We start from the raw sequence: 26,079 nt of genomic DNA, 5'->3' as shown, positions 1-26,079 counted from the left end.
ACTGCATATGATCAGGTATGTTGATAAAGAGTCAAGAAAAGCATTATCTATTTGGCAAGTTTAGAGGGTAAATAGAGAAGGCAAGGAAAATAAAATTGGTAAAATTGGAAAATAAAATTGTTTCTTGTCACTAGTTTGCCCGGCTGGCGAAAGACTTTCAAAGCAAAATGATGTCCAGGGACTCAGATCAAGGCTGCAGTTGTAAGACCCTTTGCTAAGAGTTCTAAAAGAATGAAGTGGTGTCCAGTGGGAGCAGAAAAAAGAAGGATGGGAAGATCTGGAAATCTTTAAGGTGTGGTCTCAAGGATGTCAAATACAAAACAGCAACAAGTTAAGTGCAGAAAGAGAAGCATTTCTCAAAAACGATTGTGATTTAGCTTTCACAGCAGATTAGACTATAACCAGACAGAGAAAGCCCACAACATTTTATAGTAAGTTACATAGGTAAAAGCCACCAACTTATAATAAAAGTGGCTTAAACTGTTCAGATTGAAAAACATTCTGTGGGCAGAATGACTTTTTATGGGCAGGAATAAGTTTAAGAAAACTACATATATGCCGTAATGGACCATTTCTTCAGAAGTAGTCAAGAAGAGCAACTGACTAGGAAAGGCATCACAGAAACCAGAGGGGGCCATGGGAAGCAATGGATTAGAAAGTTACTCCAGGGAGAAGAACCAAAAGCTAATCAAAGAACATTCCTTATTTTTGGAATTGATGGACTTGGTAATACTTTTCCAGCATAATTTTAGAATTACTATAAACCAGTGACTGCTTGGAGCCTCTCATTTTCCACCTTTTGGAGCTTCATCTGAGGAGTCACATAAGAATTTTATTCGTTTCTGAAATCCTGGAATGAACCTAATGCTAGCATGTGATGAAACCTCTGGCAGCACTGGGATAGGAGTTACCATAATTTTGCTTTTGAGAGATATATGTTACTGAGGCCATAAGTGAGCTCTAATAGACTGGTGACAAAAATGGGCCCATCTTTATCCCTCCCTGTGTCTACACCTTTTACAATGTGACTTTGAAATCCTCTAATTAAAAAATTTAATTTAATTTTAAAATTAAGGAAAAAAAAACAGTAGAGTCTATTTCCCTATTCTTTTAAGTTGATGTTGTGAACTGATGTGGCCAAGAGAATGTGGCAAAAGATGTGCCAGTTGTGAACCTAGGCCTCAAGAGACCTTGCATGCATAATTATGCTCCCTCTCTTAGAAACCTGCCACTCCTATCTGAACAACTCCTAACTAGCCCAATGGAGCTAGTATAAGAGTAACCACAGGGAGGAGAGCCAGTGGTAAAAGTCCCAGGCCACCCTTAAGGCAGCCAACCTTAAGCATGTAAAAAGAGTTTAGTCAAGATCATCTTGACTGCACAACTTAGCCCTAAGAGGATGCGTAGGCATGTTCATGAAAAATAATATATGTTATTGTTTTAACCAGTGTTTAACCACTGGCTTTTCATGCAGTAATAGCTAACTGATACAACAAATCTCTACAAATGTCAATGGCAAACTAAATGACAACCAAATCTTCAACAATTCTAGAATTAATATCAATAGTCTTCTCTTTAAGTAGGACCAGAACCAGATAATCATTTTAGATTCTTTCTCATTGGGTCTTTGCTTTTCCTGCCAATGCACCAAGGAGAGGATGAGATTTGATAAAGTTAAGAGAAAACCCACTATTTACAACAGAAAACTCTCTGATTTTTACTTAAATGTTCCATTAATAAGTTCATAATGGCTTGATTCAAAAAGGAGACAACCCAGAGAACGAGTGATCAGTTCCTTGTAAATTTCGGGAATGTGAAAAGTACTCTCTCAAATATGTACATAATCTCTAACAATGGAACTTCTTGAGCAAACAGCCTTTCGTGTTCAAAAAAAAAAATCTAGATTTTTAATGCAAGGAGACATATAATCTATGGTTTTCTAAAATTTGCTATATACGTACATGTGTATTCAACATAATAATAATAAAAAATTACTATAATGAAGCTATGAGCCTGGGAATCAGAAAACATGTACTTTTGTCTTGAATGTGCTCTTATCAGCATTTATCTCAATGTTAACTGATTCTAAATGTTCTTTTTGTGTAAGCATTGCCAAACATCTTTCTATAGGCAAGAATTTCACACAAATAGAGACTGACAGTAAAAGAAATTCATTCATCCTTTTTATTCGCGTTTTAAAAGACATTAAGATCTAGGGCGCCTGGGTGGCTCAGTGGTTTAAGCCACTGCCTTCGGCTCAGGTCATGATCTCAGGGTCCTGGGATCGAGCCCCACATCGGGCTCTGCTCAGCGGGGAGCCTGCTACCTCCTCTCTCTCTCTGCCTGCCTCTCTGCCTACTTGTAATCTCTCTTTGTCAAATAAATAAATAAAATCTTTAAAAAAAATAAAAAATAAAATAAATAAAAGACATTAAGATCTGTGATGATAATATAAAAATTTCAAGTATCCTTTCACATTAAAAACTTAGTGACCTTAAGTGACCTTAGTGACCTTAAACATAGTCACTTTCTTTGTAGTTCAGATAGTTGAGCAGTTATTGTAATATAAAAATTGGAATAATTCAATTATAAGCTAAACTCCTACTACAAGAGGAATAATGCCCAATATTTTTTGCTGTAAGTAAAACCACTTTTTATGCATACAGGACCATCAATATCACAAATATTTATTTTAAAATGCATCTTTTTGGGATGCCTGGATGACGTAATTGGGTAGGTGTCCTACTCTTGATTTCAGCTCAGGTTGTGATCTCAGGGTCCTGAAAGCTGGCCCTGTGTCAGGCTCCTCACTCAGCACAGTATCTGCTTGGGATTTTCTCTCTCTGCCCACACCCCTGTGCTTGCTATCTCTCTCAAATAAATAAATAATTCTTTTTAAAAATAAAAATAAAATAAAATAAAAATACTTTTAAAAAAAATGTATCTTTCCTCATGAGAAAACTCCCTATCAGTCTACCACTTAAGAGAAGGTTAAATGAGAGCTCATTCAAATATAGCCAAATAAATTCTGTGAATGTAACTTTAAGATACAATCAATATTTGTCATATTATAGCAATAAAAGAGATGCGAAATAAAATTATACTTATAATATTAACCCTAACATATCACAGAATCCTTCCAAATAAAAAATAGAAAGCAATACTTTTTTAAAAATGAAAACTCTATTCAGTTTTCATATGAAATTACAAAAAAAAATTTACTAAGGTATACCTTAGAGAGGGCTTTCTATAGCTGTTCATCTCTCTATTGAAAGAATGTCCCAGATTCTTACAAATGATCTAGAAATTACTGGTCTTGCCATGATTTCCATTTACTAGTACAATTCTGCAGGAACAGAAAATTTTTTTTGGAAGGAATGAAGTTTTCTCTGATATAACAATTTTCATGTTCAAAGAATACAAGAGCTCCATAAAATTATACACATTTTTCTAAAGCAATGGAATGGCAATTTTCAACTAAGTTGTAATAGGTTTCTTTACCTTAAAAAAACTCAACTTTCTGAACATTCTTCATGCATTGAATAATCTCCATAATATATCTGAGTTATAAAAGAACACTCAACATACCATATGTAAAACATTTGTCATTAAGTATTGATGTGTTAGTTTTAAACAATTATGGGACAATTATGAATGCTAAATCATTCCATTTTTTTAGATTAGAAAAAATTGTTTTTTTAAATGTTTTTTAAAAGCATTTTTCAAAGTGTGGGATAAGATCTCAAAATTAGCTCTCAAAGTATTTTGAGAGTCAAATGTGCACATAGTTCAGAAATGTTTCTTAACCATAAAAATATAAATACATGTATTCTCAAATTTCTGCAACATATTAACTGCATATTCCAAATGGGACAGTGCAAGCCTGATTTTTCTCCACAGTGTCTAGGGAAATAAAACAGAAAATAGGAAACATTAGGAAGAACTTTGGAGCTTCCATTTGGGGTGGAAGTAGAGGCTGGGAAGGACATAATATATCAGTAAACAAGTTAATGATCACTATGATTTTAGCTTCTGATAACTGCTTTAAAATAAACAAACAAAAAACAGGGATTGATTAATAGGAGCAGGTATCATTTAGATTACATAACTGGGACTTCCCTCAGGAGTTCAACATTTGAACGAAGCCTGAATGATATTAAAAAGCCAGGCACCAGAAGATCTGGTGGGGGCAGAGCATTTTGGAAGGCAGCTATGCTCACCACTATACCACCAACGCGGGGCAGAGTATTTTGGCAGGAGGAAATGCACATGCAGAGGGTCACTGCTCATGAACACATCATGCTGTACTTCTATAACTAAACAGCAAGCTGCCCGAGTTCAGAGATCATACGCCCTAGTTATTTTTACATGAACATTATTATCAGTATGACTCTACATTCCCAACAGTTGATTAATAAAAGTCTATTAGTTACTGAAAAAACACATTTGTTTTATAGGACTATAATATATGAGTATGTATATTGACTTTAGCTATTAGGAAAAGATAAAATGTTATGATTCGAGTTATATAAACAAGTAAATTAGTAAAATAATTCAGTAACAAAACCCAGTCTTAAAAAAATAAAACTTTTGCATGTATTTTTTTCTATAAGTATGAACATTTTCCATGTTGGAATATAAAATTATATGCATTTGCATAATTAATATTGTACATGTCAACAAAAAGACACTGACCGGAATTTGAAGGTAACTGTAGTGCTAACACCTTATATAAGAAAATACTGTTTTGAGTAACTAAGACAAACATTATATTTGTCTGAGAGCTTTCTGACAGAGGCCCAAATTATAGTATAGTTTTGAAAAGAAATATTTTATGTGACATCATATTTCCTTATATCTGACAAAAACAGATAAATGGTGTTAGTCTCCATTAAAACTAGTTATAGGTACTACATTTGGAGATTAACAATGCCTCCAATTTCCCTTCCCAAAACTATAAATAAGCAGTACATTACCTCTAATATTTTCTAAATACCAATAATGCTCATGTGTATTAAATAAGAGAAGGAAAATGATAGCTTATGTGCTTGATGACATAGTCTCACCATTTTAAGCAGTATACTTTCATTTTATCTCACAAAATGCTTTCCAATATTATGCAGTATTAACTGCCACATAATCCTTTCTTATCCTCAATTTATTTCTATTTATTAATAAGAAAAAAGCTGGGGCGCCTGGGTGGCTCAGTGGGTTAAGCCGCTACCTTCGGCTCAGGTCATGATCTCAGAGTCCTGGGACTGAGTCCTGCATTGGGCTCTCTGCTCAGCAGGGAGCCTGCTTCCTCCTCTCTCTCTGCCAGTCTCTCTGCCTGCTTGTGATCTCTCTCTGTCAAATAAATAAATAAAATCTTTAAAAAAAAAAAAGAAAAAAGCTTACAAAGTCAAATATAAAAATAAGTAAAAGGTAAATAGTTTTTATATATTCCTTTTGGATTCTTCATACTACTTTGCAAAAAAATAAATAATAAATACTTATTAACTAATGCTCTCTAGTCTTTCTACCCAATGACGTTCTTCCAAATTGTTTCACCTCTCTATACACCACTCACTGTCACACTTTCTAATTCTCATCAGTGGATATAAAAAAATGGGGGGAAAAGAGAAGACTTTCTCAAGAGCCCTCTATATGCAATAAATACAACAAAGTGACATGTCTACACAACCTTCTCAGATGCTGTATAAAGTCCTGGGGTTACAGCAATGGACAAGATGAATCCACATCTGACCTTACACAAACCAGAAATTGTACCTCCTGCCTCTTAATAGAAGATAAATTAATTATACAGCTTGCTCACAGTTAATAACAACAGCATTCTACCTCTTGTCTGCATAAAACCAAAAAGTTAAGAAGTATTTGATAAAGAATTAGATACAGCGTTTCCACATGCAGATTTGTTCAAAAGAGTCTGCCTTGTGAAAGAAAGATCAGACAGTAACTAGGGAGGACAGCAATGTCAAGCTAAAGCATTTCCCTTAAGTATATAACACAATTTTGGATGGAGGAAAACTGGCAAGCAGTGGAGAAAGGGGAACTGATGATAAGAATTAAAAAAAAAAAAAAAAAAAGCATCTGTATGAGGACAAAGATCCTGGGGGCAGGGGGCTGCTAAAACTATAAATGCAGGGTGAAATAAGTAAACTCAAAATAGAAGTGTTTATTCTACTACAGGTATAAGAAAGGATGAGAAGACAGGTTTTCTGAAGAGCATGGAAGCTCTCTGAATAGGGGAGCTCTGTAAGGATGATTTTTCAGGACGTGGGAAGGAGACTCACTTAGAGAATAAACTTACTTCTCCTAAGAGTACAGAAAATCAATAATCTAGGGGTGCCTGGGTGCCTCGGTCAGTTAAGCATTCAACTCTTGATTTTGGCTCAGGTCACGATCTTGGGTGAGATGGAGGCCCGTGTCAGGTTTCAAGCTGGGCACTAAGCCTGCTTAAGATTTTCTCTCCCTCTCTTCCTCTGCCCCTCCCTGCCCTCTTTGAAACAAACAAACAAACAAACAAACAAACAAAACAGTAACCTAATTAACCAGGTTTCAAGCTGGGCACTAAGCCTGCTTAAGATTCTCTCTCCCTCTTTTCCTCTGCCCCTCCCTGCCCTCTTTGAAACAAACAAACAAACAAACAAACAAACAAAACAGTAACCTAATTAACCAGCTAAGAAATTTAAAGACTTTCTTTTTTTTTTTTTAATTCATTAGAGACAGGGAGAGAGAGGAAGAGGCAGAGGGAGCAGAAGGCTCCCAGCTGAACAGGGAGCCCAATGCGGAACTCGATCCCAGGACCCTGGGATCATGACCTGAGCTGAAGACAGTGCTTAATCATCTGAGCCACCCAGGTGCCCCAAGAGCCAAAAAGTTTAAATAAGTATTTTTATTAACTTTTAATTTCCAAAGCAATAAAATAAAAGGTTTTATTCTACCTCAAACAATCCTTGTAGAACATATATTTGAGTTTTTACCACAGGCCAAACACCCTGCTAGGTTCTTTAATACAGCAACTTTTGTGTTCCTACACCTAGCCTGGGAGCCTGATACAATTATTAACTCATTTAACACATGGGGCAACTGAGCCAGCAAGTGGTAGAATCTAAACTGGAATTCAGATCTTAATGATGAATATATAATTATAATTACAGCTATTATGTATTAGTATAGTATGATAATTATATTATTATTAATTGAACTAAATTAATTAAGCAGATTATAATTATGAATATATAATTTCTTTTGAACTTATTTTCATAATACATATTAACAAATAAATAAATAACATAGAGGACTTGAAACTTTAAACCTTAGTGTTTTTGTCCTAAAAGTAATACGGTTTTTATAGGCAATTTTATTTTTTATTATTTATTTATGTATTTTTTAAAAGATTTTATTTCTGTCTTTGACAGAATGAGACACAGGGCTAGAGAGAACACAAGCAGGAGGAGTGGGAGAAGAAGAAGCAGGCTTCCTGCCTAGCAGGGAGCCTGACACTGGGGCTTGATTCCAGGATCCCAGGATCATGATCTGTGCCCGAGGCAGGAGCTTAATGACTGAGCCACCCAGGAACCCCTATAGGCAATTTTCTTTTCATTTGCCCCCCCTTTTTTTTTTAATTTTTGTATCTTTTTTTCCCCTTCCTAACTCTCCACACTCTAATTCACTGACTTGATATAATTCATGCACATTTTCTAATTTGTTTATATTTTCCTAAAATACTCAGATTTCAAAATATAGGAGACTAGAGTTCTATAAAGTTATAATAATTTTTCTGAATCTATGGATACATTCCATAATATCCTTACTCTTACTATTCTGAATTTATATTTTATATCATTTAGTTTTATCCATTTATCCATTTGGTTTGCTCTAGGTAAATAATTGACTTGTCTTTTCAAAAAATCAGCTCCTAGATGGAATGATCATTGAAAAAAAATTTTTGATAACTAATTTTTACTGACTTGCCTACTTCTATCATACTGCCCCCTACTATTGGATTTCTATCAAGATACCATTCCAATTCTAATAGCTTTCTCATTATAAATATCACTGCAATATTCATTGGTATATAACATGTTTCTTTAATTTTTTTTTGTCTCCACAGTGTTTTACAGGGCACATATTCTGCTTTTAATTTTTTAGTTGTTTTCTTGGTAAGCATGAATCAACAAATTTTTCTCATGGTCAGTTAGAGTATTTAACTTTGATGCAAGAAATTTAGTACGTATTTACTTACCTTCATTTCTCTACTCCATAATTATTCATTCTTCATTGCTATAGTCTGGGGTTTTATATGTAGATTATCATCATTATACTGACATGCTTACATTATAGTCTATTCTTTAAAGAATATTTGAAAAAAAAGGGTATATGTCTTTTACATTGTTTCATACAAAGGATATTTTAAATATCACTCTTGATATCTCAATTTTTTTCATTCCATTGAAAAATATTTCCCAATTTTTTTCCTAATAGATTAGACAAATGGTATGTTTTCTGAACACTTAAGTGTCCATGAAAATCTTTCTATCTTCCCCATACATAAACATCTTGGTTGTATATAAAACTACTAAATCACAATACATCTTTCCTTTAAAATTCCACATATAGAATTTCTCCATTGTCCTCTGACATATGGAACTGAAAAGATGTATGAAGCTAACTGATTTAAAATCAGTTTATTTCTTTAGCCTGGATATTGGCAGAAATTTTCTTAATTATTGTAACACAATAATTTAACAATAGTAAAACAGAAAAAGAATTTGTTTCAAGCTACATATTTAAGTAAAGAAAATATTGTTCTATTATGTCTTTCATTATTGTTTCAGTCCACTTATTTTGTTTTCTTTTGGGGGCAAATCTGTTTCCCTACTCTCTACTCCCTTAATTCTTTGTTTTTACTCAAAGAGGTTACCATCCTATTACATATTCTATATCCCTATGTTCCCATCTTTATAACCTCCATCCATAGGCTGTCAGCTCTCTGAAAGCAGGTACAGTTTTTGCTTTGTTCATTGCTGTGTCCCTAGAGAAGTGAATTAAAACTAGTAGAGACAGAATATAAATATTTTCTGAATAAATCTCTGAAAACATATAATGGGTCATCATTTTGTTCTTAATATTGATTTTATCTCACACTATTTTACACTTTATCATTTTCATCTGCAGTGTTAAAAGCTGATCAGATTTCTTCTTCTTATCACTTATTTTCTTTAGCCCTAATTTTACCTATTATTGCCTTCAAAGTTGGGTTTATTTGTGTTTAGATTCTTAGCAATTCTGTCTTACCTCTTTCCCTTGCCTTACTTCAACCTGTATTTTGCCGTTTTTCCCCTCCAAAGAAGTCATGCCTTCCTGACTGTGTTGAGGTCCCAAACTTCTGCTAAGGTAAGTGCATGTCTATGTACTTATTATAAAGATTTTTTTTTTTAATTATGTTCCAGGATATCAGAAGATAATGCGTAACTGTTACAAGCACTGCTACCAGGGTTCATCTGCTTCACATGACCAAAAGTTTACCTTGGGTCTACCTTTCAAAGGAAGGTCCTAAGATTTGATTAATTTTCCCAGATTTCCAGTCTGATTTCTCAAGGACTTTCAAGACTTGCCTGTATGTAGAAAGAGGAAGGAGGAATGGTAGGGATAGGAACAACAGTGGATTGTGTTTCATGTGGTTATAGAAAGGTACAAAAGAACTGATACTCCTTAATACAGGTGTGAGGTTAACAACAAATGCGTATGAGCAGCAAAGTAATTTCTTCCCTCAGTCCCGGGAAGTCTTTATGATATAAATGCGAGGCACAGCAAAAAGAAAAAACCTGATGAAAGTTTTCTTAGGAGAATTCCTTTTGATGTACATTTAGTACATATTTCTTCAAGACTACTAGATCCTCCATCAGACTTAGTAGTCACTGTTTTTGGAAGATATGACATTTTTGGTGTACCTCCTTAAGAATACACAAAGGCTAGAAAAACCTGCATGTATGAATTTTAAATAAGGCAATATTCAAGCTTTTTGACAGATATTATATACTTTTAAGAAAATTATCTAAAATGCCATGTAAAGGATATTATTTACCATGATTAAGTCACTAATAACTACAATTAATAATTACTTATTTGTATATCTTTCTTTCCTGATACTCATTATTTGCCACCTAACAGCTGGTCATGAATATCCAAAAATGATTCATTTACTCAGATTATTTAAAACATTAATCATATTTTAAAAATAAAATATACAAGGCTTTTTTAATCTAATTTTTATGCTTTTTACTTATGAGATAGAAAAACTGATTTGGTCATGAAAATGTCTTTCCTTTTGCTTACGAGCAACTCTAAGTATGTTCTTTGAAAACAGTGCCAAAGATATTCCAAATAACCAAGCCCATACTAATCTGTCCTCTCTTTGAACATCTACTACATGTTCACTCACTAGCATGCAATTTATTGCCTAATTATTTGCAAATTCATAGTATGAAATGTTCTCAGGATAGAAGTGCCAGAAGGGACCTTACAGATTATCAAGTTCAATTTACCAGTAAGAAAACAGAACTGTAGAGACTTATTCAAGACTGCAAAGCTAGTTAATGGCAGAGCTGAGGCTAAAACACAGGTCTTCCAATTTCTTTTCTAGTTTTTTTTTTTTTTTTAAAGATTTTATTTATTTATTTGACAGAGAGAAATCACAAGCAGATGGAGAGGCAGGCAGAGAGAGAGAGAGGGAAGCAGGCTCCCTGCCGAGCAGAGAGCCCGATGCGGGACTCGATCCCAGGACCCTGAGATCATGACCTGAGCCGAAGGCAGCGGCTTAACCCACTGAGCCACCCAGGCGCCCTTCTTTTCTAGTTTTATTTTACTTGCCAAATGGGATGGTATTTAAGGACAGAGATCATGTCTTGTATGTCCTAGTAACCTCCCTCATGCTCATAACAATGGTAGGGAGTGACAAATGCTTAAGCACTGATATCTAATTGCTGATCAGAGAGACTTGTTTTTGTGTTTCTATTGTTCTAGCTTGGCTGCATGGTTAAGTAGTAATTATGTACCATATCATAATAATGTGACAAATAAATGTGACAAACCTCAAATTCTTATCACAAAATAAGGTCACATCAGAAAATATTTAGAAATAAATAGGATTAGTTTCAGTGGTTCTAACAGTAATTAACAAGATATCCCAAAGTTTAGTAAGTAAGCCCATCAACAACATCATCTAATTTAAATTTTCAGTGGCATTATTTGGGAAGCATTATTACTATCTCCAAATTACTAATAAGAAGAAAAATCTCAGAGGCAAAGTAACAGGCTCAATGTCTCAAAGCTAATGAGTGGGAAGGCAGGAAATTAAACTTAGTCCAATTCATTAAAAAGCTTAAATTCTTTCTATCACTTCTCTACAGACAAATGCCATTTATTAAACCATGTCCTAAAAATCCTGTATTCAACATCACTGAAATGAAAATTATAATTATACTTAACATACAAAATGACTATACCCTAAAATTTATATTTTTAAAAACATGTTAACTTAGTTATCACTTCTCACTAAAACATGTCAATGATTACAGCAGAAAGCATTCATTTTCACTGCTGTGCAACGGTGTATTGGCATAAATGCAATGAAGGAGAAGTTGCCCTTTATATAGCACTGAATAATTACTAAATCTATTCCCTAACAATCTTTGGAGTTAGTAATTGTAAAATTCAAGAGCAATATCTTTGATAATTTTCCATATATTTTCTAAGAAATAGCTGCTCAATTTTCCTCAAAAAAAAAAAAAGAAAGAAAGAAAAAACCACACACACTTAGGTACAGTGAATTTTTATGTACAGCTCAACATTGGCTAAGGAGCTACTTGGTGTAACAAGCATTCTTTCTATACTGATGGTTATCATTGAAACATACTGCCACCTTATGACAATTCTTTTTATATCTTAATGTTCAGAAAAACATGTTTTAAAAATAAACTCCCACCAGGAATATGACATGAAGTACAGAAATTATCTGACTTAAAAATAAATAAACAAAACTATTTGCTCTACTGAAAGCAGTCTGAAAGAAATGTAATTCATTTAAGAGAATATTTTTTTTAGATTTTTGAATAACACAATGATTTCTATGACATGATATAAGCATTTTTAAAACCCAAGAGGCCGGGATACAACTGATAATATGCTGTCTATAAAACGAAAATTTTGAATCTATTTTCCAGTTATAGTTCTAGAGATTGTATCAAAAGTATCTGCCCCTTATTGGATCTATAATAATGCATACATATACTCAAAAGATATAAAAAATGCAATGGTTCAGAATGCAAGAAAGTATAGGGAAAAGAGACATTAAAGAAAAGATTGTATACCTGAATAGATTCATTATTCACAATTCACAATAAACTCAATTAAATGCCACTTAAAAATATTACTACTTACTAGTACTACAAAATAAAGTACGTATTTATATAGAACCCTCTTTCTGAGTGTCCACAGTAGAAATTTTTATTGTACCAGAAAACATGAAATTTTTACCCAGTAGCTGGTTTATTTTGCTCGATAGATTCAGTGATTCATGCTTGTCATAGGTTCTGTTTCCCTTTTTGTATTAGCTGTTAAGGTACTTATAGAGGAATTTATAGTTCATATCTATCAAGTATATAGGAAGTTATTGTATGTATTTTGTATTCCGCTATCACTCTTGGCTACATCTTATTTTTCTGCATTATTTCCACTTTGACCTGATAGTACCATTTACTTTCATATTTATGTATATACTTGGTATTGTAGAAATCATGGATTTTAGAAGCTCAGCAACCAAACCCAGCTCTAACTTTAACTAGCTGTAGAGCCCTAATTGCAGATTAACCATTTACAAATTCAGGCTGAAGATACCTTCCTTGCATAATTAGTCTAATGATTAGAGATAATGATTAGAGATATCTCATACTTATTATTTCACATATATATGCTAGTTATATTTCAATAAAACTTCTGAAATCAAGTTCTATTTTATAATTACATTTAGTGCAGTAGCGTTCTCCTGAAAAAGCAGCTTTTAAATCAGAGATGTCTTAGAAGCAAAGAAAATCAGTATTAACTTATTGTGCTGTACTTTTATAATCACCCTCATGCTCTTTTTGAACAAAAGAGAATTATTAACAGAAATATTTCAATGAAATGCTCAGTTGAAGTTAAATCATGAAAATTAGAAACTAAGGAACTAAAATAAACATAGAACATAAACATTTTGGCACTGTAGTTTTAAAAAAAAGTTGGCAATTCACTAAAGTCTTCCATTTTTGTTCAAACTTTATAAACAAATAAAAATAAAAAAGGAATCCATGCACAATAACATGTTGTTTAGTTTAATTACTGATTTGCTGTTTGCCCAAAGTTTTAATCAATAGAGTTCTTACATGTGGATGACAATGAAGACATCTGTAAAAGTTAGTGCCACGTTTAACTCCTCTAGGCACTGCAGCACCTGGTAACGCCACAGGGAAGAAATCATGGATACTTCTTGAACATACTGCAACAGCTGTCAACTCAGAAGGAGGTATATTCTAAGTTCTACCAAGCAAGTAGTACTCCACAAAATCCCATTCTGTCCCTTCTCTTAACTGAAAAGAAGCCAGATGGAAACATGCAACTTGTCAAATTGCAAATGAAGAATTACTATAAATCGTATTGCATAGATCTCTGTTATGTTCAGCTTTAAGTACTTGGATGCTCAATTTTCAGAATAATTTCACTGGCATTTTAAGAAAACTAAAGATGCTTGATGCTATTTCAGGTAAAGACAATAACACATCTTTAAGAGGATACAACAAAGGTAAAGACAATGGGTATATGATTACATTTTTAACATAATATCAGAGTGAAGAAACAAAAGGAATCATTTTAGAAGCTTAATAATGTCCAAAATGACTATGACTACAGCATCTCTCACAACAGTTAACTGCACCCTGCCTGGAGTACACAGCCACAGAAAACCAGGACACAAGCTGTATCATTTATGATATAACAGTCCTGGCTGTGCTGGTATGGCTAAACATCTACCGTTAACTTCTATTATAGACTTCTATTTCTATCCATTATATGAATTCACCATAATTTTTAAATGTGAATATACACAAGGATCAGAAGCTAGTGATTTTGTTTTATATTTTTGGTACCAAATAGTACTTACAATTTTGAAACCACAAAGGGCTCTTCAGAAAACTGGACATATATAATTATTTTATATTCAGAGTTCAAGCTTTACTATTTCTGAGGTGCCACTGGGAACTGTTAATTTGTTCATCCATTTTTGTGTACCTATATAAAAACATTTGTTGAGTACTCACAATATATACCATGCATTTTTATTTATATGGAGCCATCCTTTCAACATCATTAAGTATTTATTTTATAGCTGGAATCTTGTTTAAAGCAGGGCAGGAAAAATACCCTATGAATTCTGAAAGAGAATGATTTATATCAAGAACCTGAACCATGTCATAAATAGTCTCCTTAGAGTATGATGGTGTGGTAGAGATCAGGGAGTTCCTGTGAGCATCTGTAACATTGTTACCACAACTCTGGTATAGACCACTAATAGGTTCATAATGGCAAAACTGTTTCCTTCTAAAGAAAGCCTAAGAGTTATATAAATTATTTTAACAAGTCAACCTCATTTTTATACCATAATAACACATCAATTGTGGTTAATAAATGCTAAATATTTTATCAATAATATTGTCTAGTTTTCAAATGCTTATAATTGTATAACATTATTTTAATTCAATATCCACGAAAAATAGGTATCTTCTATACCCACACTACAGATAACTGAGCCTCATAAAGGTTGAGCGAGCTGCCTAAGATCATATGGAGAGTGAGAGGACTAATTCATGTTTTGGTCTAACCGATGTCACCTTAGTCTCTTATTCCCTAATAAAGCTTTTAGGCAGAAAAGTTAAATACTGAAAGATGGTCTTTTGTATGTGGTGTAAGGGAATCATGAAAGGACAGAAAGGTTGAATTCAAGTTGTCGAGGTTGGAGACTCAGCCACTACTTTCTGTTTTCTCTCTTCCTAATCCTCTCACACTAACACATGTACCACTGCAGATAAAGAAGGTTCATGTAGAAGGCACTCACTGTTCATACTACCTGGTAACTACGAGTTACGTAATTCACTGTGGGAGATAAACTTGCAACTCTGCTACTTCTGTAATCTCCGCTTTTTAACTGGTGGCTTGACCACCATCCCATTTCCTTCTGTGGCACCAGATGGTTGTTGTGGTTGACAATACAATTGGGGCGCCTGGGTGGCTCAGCTGGTTAAGCAACTGCTTTTGGCTCAGGTCATGATCCTGGAGTTCCTGGATCGAATCCCACATCAGGCCCCCTGCTCAGCGGGGAGTCTGCTTCTCCCTCTGACCCTCCCCCTTCTCATGCTCTCTCTCTCATTCTCTCTCTCTCTCAAGTAAATAAATAAAATCTTAAAAAAAACTAAAACCTTCTAAAAAAATACAGTAACAATGACCACTGTACCTTTCTTTGGCACTTGCCCAATGGAAGGTCCTCATCTCTAGCAGTCTCCTCATTCCTGGAGAATGGAAGCCTACCACACAGAGGTCTTTTGATTATCTATAGGTGGAATACCTGCATTGGGAACTACCCATTTGCTGAGAATATTGCCAGAGACACTACTTTTCTTTCCACCCTACTAAGCTGTACTCTAATTTTATTCAATTCTGATTTACATTTTGAACTGCCAACAAAAGCACAGAAAGTGGAAATTCTGCAAAGGCAAGACCAGTAGGGGAAAAGGGACCACTCAGAAATAGGTCACAGGGGATGCCTGGCTGGCTCAGTGGGTGGGGCCTCTGCCTTAAGCTTGGGTCATGATCTTGGGGTCCTAGGATGGAGCCCCATATTGGGCTCTCTGCTCAGCGGGGAGCCCGCTTCCCCCTCTCTGCCTGCCTCTTTGCCTACTTCTGATCTCTCTCTGTGTGTCAAATGAATAAAATCTTAAAAAAAAGAAAAAGAAAAAAATAGGTCACAGAATCATAGTTACTACTGTACATACATCCAATCAGTCATTAACAAAATTAACGGCCTTCAGTCATTTATAAAGAGTAAACTATTTTTTCTTTGCTACATTTGTAAAACAACAAACGCTCAAAACTCCTTTTCTGCATTTATCCGTATGAATCAAGGATGAGAAAATATTTCCTGAACTGGCAGTACCATCAGGGTGTTGCTATGGTTCTTTATAACTTAAAAGTATAAAATGTGAGACAACATAATGAAGGCACAATCCTAGAGAAATGTGCAACAATGTGGCAGGCACTGGAGAACTCTAAGAATGTGGGGGAGGGTTAGGTTAGAGAAGAAGCACAAAATGCTAATTTTTACAGTTCTTGTGTTATCCATCTCTCAAATGTTCCCTTCTTAGTTCTTACAGAATCAAGGCTTTTGAACATAAAATATAATACAAAATATTAATTTTGATGAAATAATTTTTGGATAGTCATAACTATAAATGACTAGCCTCTTCTACAATATAAGGAACTCCATGGCCCAATTTTGTATGGATATGTTTCGATCATCCTATTTAAAAATAACATTTTCATACAAACTGACTCAGACCATTGAAAATCAGATGTTCCTTCTTTATTGGGTTGGGAGTGAGAGGAAGGGGCTGTTATTCTAGAAATGATCTTTATAAATGAGGGAAGAATCTACATTATTTTACTTTAGGGCAAGAATAAGAAGACATCATTTATTGGGAGTCACAAAGCTGGGGAAAGAGAAAAGAACAGATTCAAACGACAACTTACACAGTGGAAAGCTCTCAAGATCAGCACTTGTATCCTAAATCCCAAGCCTGACCCTGTATTATAGAAATACGAAGCATCAGCTTCACCACACAATCCCTCATACTTCTAATAAAATTATGTTTCCCATGGCAACAGATGGTATCTCAAGAGAAGCAAGTTCAGAGTAAACAATACACATATTGTGGCTTAAGCAGCAGAAATGATACAACAATGACATTATTAGCCTTTTACATTTTTGTTATTGTTAGTAATAGTAAAAAGAATACGCAAGAGACAAGAGTCACATTATGGTATAACCAATCTGATATGCAATACTTGATCTCATTTGAATTTCTATTCTCAAGAGATTTAAAATGTTTAATATGAGAGGGATAATAAATAAAAGCAAAACTACAGACATCTCAATTCCCAGTGATCATTACTTCTCCAAGCAGTAGTTTTTCCTTAGGTATAAGTTACATTTTTCTTTTTTTTTTAATTAATCTTACAATGTAAATAAAACCAATTTTTCAGCTTTTAATGCCAAATGTTGAAAGATATCTACTCAGTAATAAAGATTTCCTGGCAAAGAGATCCAGAGCATATATGAAGTAGGCCTTTACAGGAGAAGGACATACAGAACAAAAGCATATACTTGTCTCCAAGTATTTTATTAACAAAATGTAAATATAGACAATTTTGCAAGGTTAAACCGCTGTCCTCAAGAAAGGGAGTAGAAAAATAAAAAAGAAAGAAATGGAGTACAAAATGTATTTTGGGTGGTTCTCACGTAATACAATAGGGCTATTCACTTGCTAAGGAAGAACAAAGCACATTATATTTCCTATTACTGATAAGGGCAATAGTGAAGTGCTCTCTCTCATAGATAGATGGTCTACATTCAAATACTGCTCCTCCCTCTGCTTACCTTTTAGAATGTCCTTTCTAACTATTTCTCTGAAAAAAAAAATGAGGGATTCATACTGCCACCTGACTAGACTGACATACGCTATCCACAGTGGCAGTTTTATGAGATATTCATGGTTTTCTCAACTTCTTAATGTCCCCATTTTTTGTAGTGTTAAACACACACAAACAAAGGCAGCCAATACATAAAAAACAAAAAACAAAACAACAACACATGTGCTCAAAGGAATTTTAATAACAAATAGAAACTGGGAAAATAATCCTTGTCTTGGTAACTTTTATGTCAGGAACTATTGTACAACCATGCTTAAAAGTAAGAAAGGCAAGAAGCTATTTGTAAAAGATATATTATAATTTCATGGTGTTCTGATTTTAGTAAATATAAATGTATTTGTTAAATTTTCATTGTTTAATGAGAATGAGATTTTCATTAAATGAGACTATATCTAATTCAGACTTTAATTTGTAGAAAGAAGGAAAAAAAATGTACTTGCCTTTCCAGCAAGCTTCAAACACAATGAAGTCCATTAACCATTTAATTTACTGAATATATACATATTTCATTGGTCGTTTTGATAACATTTAGCATATTTTAAAAGGATTTTACTGAATTTGAGAAAGGTCAAAATTTTTCTTTTTGACTACATACCAGATAGAACACACATTTCCTCCACTAGTACTAGTACGGCATGAAGTAATGTGGGCCATTGTTTTATGCGATGCATATTACTGAATTTGAATACATATTTAGAATAGTATTTTACAAATGGAAGAAAAGTATTTTACACATTTGTGATTCATAGCTTTCATTCAGGCAATGGCACCCATCTATCAACAGCTTTCATGCCATATGCTTTTATAGCAATTCTCTAAACATGAAGAGAACCTAAATATGCAATAACCTGCAAGCACATCAGATATCTCTGTGTTTATTAATAGGTCTTTATGCTAATTGAAAGAGAAAGATAACCTTTCTTTATAGGTCACTGCTGCCTTACTAATGTGAGCCCAATTTGGCCTTTAAATCTTAGGTCAACAATATGCCTCAACCAAATTTAAAACAAAACAAAACAAAACAAAAACCTCAGGATTTCTTCCAAAATGCTCAATTTAAGACAATCACAGAAAATGGCATTTACTTTTTTTTTACTCTAAAAAGAACAAAGACAATCATTTAAAAAAAGCATTCCCTTTTCTTTTTAAAACATGCTAATTAGTAACTATTACTTTACTAATCTTATGAAACATGGTGGTTGGTACTTAAAAAACATTCAGTGATATTTCTAAAGAAATACATGACTTCTTTTAACATGCAGGTGAAAAACAAAGGGTGATATATGAAAATGTGTACATTTATGAATTATAATTAGCATTAATTTCTACACAAAAGACATCACCCTTGTAAATGATTTTTTTTTATAAGGCATAAAGATAAAAGTGCCCAGTCCACTCTGAATTATTGTAGTGCGCTCATTTAAAACCACCATCTGTCAGAGATTATCTTATTTTATACCAAGGGAACATCCATTAAATATTCATCCTCCTCATCCTAGAAATATGCTCACATAGGATCAGGGCCCTACCTGAGAAGATGTTAGCATTAGTCATTTTATTAGCTCTTCTCTGAATGAAACTTAGAATAGACACCTGAAGTTTACACCTAAAGAGTAGCACTCTTTTTAGGCTGAAGAGTGTGATTTCGGAGGGCTGCTATTAATTTACAAATCCTGAGGACAATGAGTTAATTTACACTATCTTGGCAACAAGCAGTTATCACTTATTTTGCTTGCTTTAAAAATAGCAAAAACTTGCGTAGGTAAATTTTGCTAAAATATAGCATATACCTGCAAGAACTGAGGTGGAAATAAAAGCTAATGCTACCCTAACTGCTTGTTATGTGTGTAAATTGTATAAATTGTTCTCTTTTTGCACAGAAGGTCCTAACTTCGAGACTACTTAATCACAGCTTCATATTTTATGCTTTATTTCCCTGGCTTTGGGGGAAAAAATACACAGGTGACTGTGAACCAAGAACAGTCCTTAAAATATTCATGCTGCCTTCTATTCTCCATACAATAGTAATGAGAAAATTGAACATTGGGTTCAATTACAGAAAAGACTACCAAAAAATTTCACGTTATGTATGCACACAAATAATACCTAAATTCAGGAAGAAAATCAAGCCTGTCCTCTCATTTCACAGACCTCCCAGTGGGATACTTCATATGGGCAGTGAAAATATTTGAAAGCATAACTTAATAAGTCATAACTGTACCTTTATCTAAAGTAAATTAAAGTTAGGCTTTTATCCTAAATAGTGAAATAGATCATAATGACAATATTTAAGAAGAAAGAAGTTTCAAGATGCTATACCATAACTGCTAACTTAAATTGTCAACCTGCATTTCGAGTCTTCATTTAGAATAGTTGGCAGTATCCCATGGCAAGGTTCCCCTGCTAGTCTGTAATACATGAAGAAGAAGAAACAACTCTATTTACAATATTCAACTTACCCTTAGGCAGAGAACTAGCAAACACTTTAAAGAACAACTCTTGGCAAAGAGTACAAGTCTAAGATACAAAATCCAAAATAATGATCCTTCTGAAATTTTTACAATGCCTTCCATTTAAAAAAAAAAAAAAAAGCTAAGTTTAGAAGAAAATCTGAACTGGATTCTGTTAAGTAAAGCTATAGTAAAATATAGTTAATAATTCTCAAAAATGTTCTTTTCTGAAAATAAACAATATTTATATGTTGGGGTCTCTGGGTGGCTTAGTTGGTTAAGCATCTGTCTTCAGCCCAAGTTATGATACAGGGTCCTAGGACTAAAACTCTCCTTGGATTTCCTGCTCAGCAGGAAGCCTGCTTCTCCCACTCTCTCTGCCCCACTCTACCCCTGATCATGCTCTCTCTCTCTCCCTCTGAAATAAATAAAATCGTTTTAAAAAGAGAGATTTATATGCAAGTGTTAAACTGTAAATGCATATATATTAATACTGATATTACCATTATCAACAGTGTCTGCACAGAATCCGCTCTGCCACTGACCACTACTGGTCAACTGTGGACACACCTAAGAGACAAATAATAAATCTTCCTCTAGGAAAATTACACTGTAGGCAGGAAACACACAATTACTAGGTTGAAATAATAATTGCAATACAATGTAACAATCACTATCTTGGTGATACGTGATAAGTTTTATTCAGGGGGTATCAACAATTCCTCTCATCTCCACGTGTGCATGCCGCTTTTCCTACTAAGAGATGGAATCTGCTTCCACTTAATACGGACTACTTGTGTGACTTCTGCTAAGAAACAAAATGGTGGCAGAAGTGATACTGAGCCCAGGCGTTAAAAGGCCTAATGGCTCTCACTTCTGCTCTTTCAGAATCCAAGTGTTAAACTATGAGATACTAGTGTAGCCTACCAGAAGATGAGAGGTGTTTCGGAGGACAACAAAGGCACCTCAGCCAATAGCTAGCAGCAACTGCCAGCCATACGAGTAAGATCATGTTGGTCACTCTAACACTAGCTGAGCTCCAACATGACTGCCACCACATGAGTGAGCCCAAGCATTACCAGCAGAAGAACGATCCACAGAGTCCAGTCAGATTAAACACAAAAAACAGTAAACTGATGTTTTAGACTGCTAAGTTTTAGAGTGGTTATTTATTATTATTATTATTTTTAATGCAGCACTGGATAACTGTTAAAAAGAAAAAAAGGGATCATGAAGCACATAGGCATACAGAATGCCACCTGATTTTTCCAAGAATAATCAGCTAATGAAGGACAAAAAGCCAACACCAACTTCCTTGAATTCTCATCTAGGACTGAAGCAGAGTGCAAAAGCAAAAACATAAGCTCCATTCTCAAGCTGAACATAAAATCCTGCGGCTGAGTATGACTCACCATAATTATTACAAGAGATGGCCTGCACTGGTGGTACACATAGGTACTCTCATTCAGTAATAAATTCATAGTGATCCAGAATGTGCAAAGGTTCATATAAAAGCCCCAACTTGAAATATTACAATTAATCTGCTCTTTTTTAGTATTAAATTTTAATATACTATCTGCATGTTACAATTCAGAAACCAGTGTAACTGAGCAATATAAGCTGAACCTCCCTCAGAACTGCTTTACCTGAGATATAGTTTAACAATATGGCTTCTGACTATACTGGGGGCATCAGTCATTGAACAGTATTTCTTTCTTTTGTAAAACTTAATGATAAGTTATTATTCGCATGCTTACAATTAGTCACTAAAATATACAAATGTACACGGTAAATTCTAGTAGTTTAGTTTCTGGGAAAATAGTTTATGAATATGAATTTTAGGCTTTTCTTCCCAGAAAAATAAATCATATTTTTTTAATTATAGATGTTAAGCAAAATTTTAAATAGTCCCATTTCTTTTTCTCCGCTTTTCTCTCACCTCCCACACTTCTTTCTCAGCCCATGGGATCTCATGCTGGCCTGAGTTCCTTGTGCTACTTCACAATTTTCTCAATTCCCCAGAAAAGCAATATTTGAATAACAAAATGAGGAATAACACAAATATGTCTTCTCAGATACATCCCAAAGGACTCCATGTCCCCGAATCACTCAACTCCTTTTCCCAAACCAACAGGCTCAGTCTCTTGAGTACAGCTGATCTCAGCTAGTTATAAGGAAGAAAGCTTCAACATAAAATTATTAATGTATATACCTCTTTAAATCTCTCATAGACACAGAGAGGGATGGTTTCAAAAAATAAAGGAGGAAGGCCTTCCAGATTACAAGAGAGAGAATCAGGCAAAGATCAGAAAAGAACCACATTGGCAACACATGAGGGTGTGTGTGGGAGAAGGGGGCAGTTTCAGAGAAGGGACAAGGCTACTCAGGATTTACATTAACAGGAAGTTGGCACCTATGCTGTAAATCTTTCATCCACCTCTCTCAGGAAACCTTCAGTAATTTCTGTACTGCTAACTAATATTTCTAACAGTGACTTTTTCTGATGATGGAAAAAGTGATAAATCTGTCTCAAAGTTGATTGAAGCTCAAAATAGACACTTCTCCTAGACTCAGCCAACTTCACAATTATACTTCTTACACAGGAAAGTTGCTGCTTAGAGGAGGGTCACCCTTCTTGAATAAGAAGGAAAGCAATGATACTAACATTTTTGTCTCTAAAAGCTCTTTCTTAAACATATTGGAAGGGATGGTACAATGCCCAGAGGGATTCTGCATCAGGGTACCCTGAAGAGAATGGATTTTCCACAGAATCTATGCATTTCAAACAACAACAACAACAACAAAAAATACAATGCTTCCATGGAGGGCATAGAATATTCTGCAACAATGTGATTTATATGGCTCTCTTACTTTTTTGACACTTGTTTCAGAGAAATTGCCTGGATGCATTCTATTTTTCTGTAAAACGTGGATAACATATGTTGGAAAAATGAAAAACAGTGTGATTATTTTCTGTGTTCTCCTATCATTTTGATACTACTTATTAGTATCTTTACATCGTCTCTTTACTCTTCTTTAGAATTCTTCAAAAGACTAGGCTCATGTAAGGTCACTTAAATTGGAAAAAGCAGAATTACTACAGAGGACAGTCTATTGAGTTCAAAATATTCAATTAGAAAAAGAAAATCAACAGATAAATTTAATGCCATCTACAAAATTATCACATCTTTATTTTCATAAAAGCTGCTATCAAAAAATAGCTTTTTACCTATTAAATTATTGTAATGTATTTTATAAATATATTTTAGCTTATTAGCTTTTATACATTCTGTCAGGAAATAGGCAGTTGGTTCATCCACAGTATGTCTAAATAAAAGTTTAATATATAATATAAATATTCAATACAATAGATCAGTTATACCCACAGTTTCCCAAGAGGCAACATTCACATTTTATAAGGAACAGCTCTTCCTTTTTGTGGGATATCTGATATCTCTGATCCCCTCCTATTAAATGTCAAAGCACAAACCCATTATTGTGACAACAAAAAACGCTTCCTCACACTTCCCACATGTCCCCTGAGGAATAATAACACCCACTCCCCCAGTTAAGAACTGCTAGATTCACTTTATGATTCAGGAGGGAAAACATTTTTTATAAAACTAAAGCCACTGAAACCTCTACTTAACTTGGAAACCATAATAATCTGCTTTCACTACTTTAGCTTTAGCAATACTGTAACAAGGTTTATGGTCTAGCGTGTATTTATAGGATAGCTGTGTTAAACATTTTTGAAGTAGTGAGAAATTTGCATTTGCGATAATGCAGAAACCTTACGGAAAAACCATGCTTAAGTCTAGTACCTACATCATGGTCTGTACATGAGTCATTTGGCTCCAGGTAGAGTTCTTTTTGCTACTTTAAAATCCCCTTTCTTTTGAGAAAAAAGAATGTTTAAATGATAGTGAATAGACTAAGCTAATTCATCTCAATCGTATACCACATTTGTGGACAAGAAGAAAATAGTATTTTTATAGACTTGTCTAAAGCTATTCTGATTGCTGAAATTTGTGCACTTGAACACTTAGCTACACCAATATTTTCTTAGTTCTTCTTTGTTAAATTGTGAGGAAAGACAAGGAAATAGGAATACAGGGAAGTCAATAATGGGAAAAGATTAAAAAAAAAAGAACCTTCTCAATTCTGTTATTTGAGAAAGCACAGTGTTCATAACCTCTTTTTTTTTTAAAGATTTTATTTATTTATTTATTTATTTATTTATCAGAGAGAGAGAGAGAAAGTGCACGAGTGCATAAGCAGGGGGTGCAGCAGGCAGAGGGAAAATTGGCAGAGGGAGAAGCAGGCTCCCTGCTGAACAGAAGCTGATGCAGGGCTCCATTCCAGGACCCTGGTATCATGATCCGAGCCAAAGGCAGACACTCAACTGACTGAGCCACCCAGGTGTCCCCCATAACCTCTCTTATGCAGAGTCATAATGCAGAATAAAGTGAAGATACTTCAATTAACAACTGTTTATTGTATGCCCAATAGACAGCCAGTAGAACTGTACTGTAAGAAGACCTTAATCATAGGTACTTCCCTGACACCAATTTAGTCCTATGACTATCTATCTTCTGGAGAGAAAAAAGAGAAAAATACAGCTCCTGAACTTCATAGACTGCATTGCACCTCCATTGTGCCAAATACTTTACATATATAGCATTTCCTAACCTAGTTCTCAGAGTGCGTTAGCAGCATCTCCATTTTACCAATAATAAAACCAGGCATCCATAATGTCACTCTATCCATAAGTGTCATTAAAACAGTATAAAATAATGATTAATGAGATAAGCAGAAAGCTTAGTTAAACTCAACTTCTTTATGTAAGTTATCAGTGTTGGGTAACTTCAAAATGGTTACCGGAAAAATATAGGGGAGAAAAAATTTTGTATTTGTAATTTTCTATCTTTTCTAAAAAGGTATTAAGCATCTAGAGGCAGCTTACTACTTACTCATCATTATTCATTCATTCATTCAAAAAATGGATCTACCTACAACAAATTTCATCAAATTATTTTATTCTATCATGCATCAATTTTCAAAATGCTAGAAGTATGTAATTTACAGTGTTGGAATAATAAATATATAACCAACTATGAAACATTTAATGAAAAATGTTAATTCCAAGTTGTATGTGTATCCTATTAATATAATATATAAAATAGATTTAAAAGGGAATTAAGTAGAATAAAAAATGAAGGCCATTTTGTAAATTACAGCAAACAATCAGAAGAGATTTTCCTACATAAATTTGACTTTCATTTCTCTATTTCTATCTTTATCACAGTGACTTCACTTTTGACACAATAAACAATTATAATTTCATATACACTCATCATTGTTATTTTAATAATAAGCATATTATACACACTTCTTTGTCATTATTTTATGTTTCAATGCTTAACTTTTATTTAACACATACATGATGCTCAATATGGTATAAAAGTTCTGAAGAATTATTAAAAATTGTTACATGTAATGATTATATGTCTCATTTTCTTTTACTTTAGACATAATGAAATAGCACATCTTATTCTAATAAAACATAATGAAAACTGATCCTTCCCAGTGTTATTATTCTTATTTCAAAGTCTCCCTAGAAACTTCTCCTAACAAGAACAGTATTTCATCAACAGATGCTCCCATTAAAGATATGGCAATGATGGTAACATCTTAAAATTTTATTGTACTGTATGGATTAAAATTTACTCTCACCCATATCTCTTTTTATCAATTCTGTTAGGTAGATATTATCAACCCCATTTTATAGATGGAAGTATTGAGGCTTAAGGAAGTTTCTGGCTTATGTCAA

At 34.0% G+C, this 26,079-nt stretch overlaps 1 protein-coding gene across 2 annotated transcripts in view; it reads right to left on the bottom strand.

Moving 5' to 3' along the window:
- Window positions 1-26,079, bottom strand: part of DPYD (dihydropyrimidine dehydrogenase) — an 831,093-nt gene that overhangs the window by 672,914 nt on the left and 132,100 nt on the right. The gene's annotated exons all lie outside the window — the stretch shown is intronic.

The sequence above is a fragment of the Mustela erminea genome, chromosome 10, assembly GCF_009829155.1.
Source record: "Mustela erminea isolate mMusErm1 chromosome 10, mMusErm1.Pri, whole genome shotgun sequence".
Taxonomy (NCBI): Eukaryota; Metazoa; Chordata; class Mammalia; order Carnivora; family Mustelidae; genus Mustela; species Mustela erminea.
Note: the sequence above shows the minus strand (reverse complement) of the source record. Positions and strands in the feature narration are given on the sequence as shown.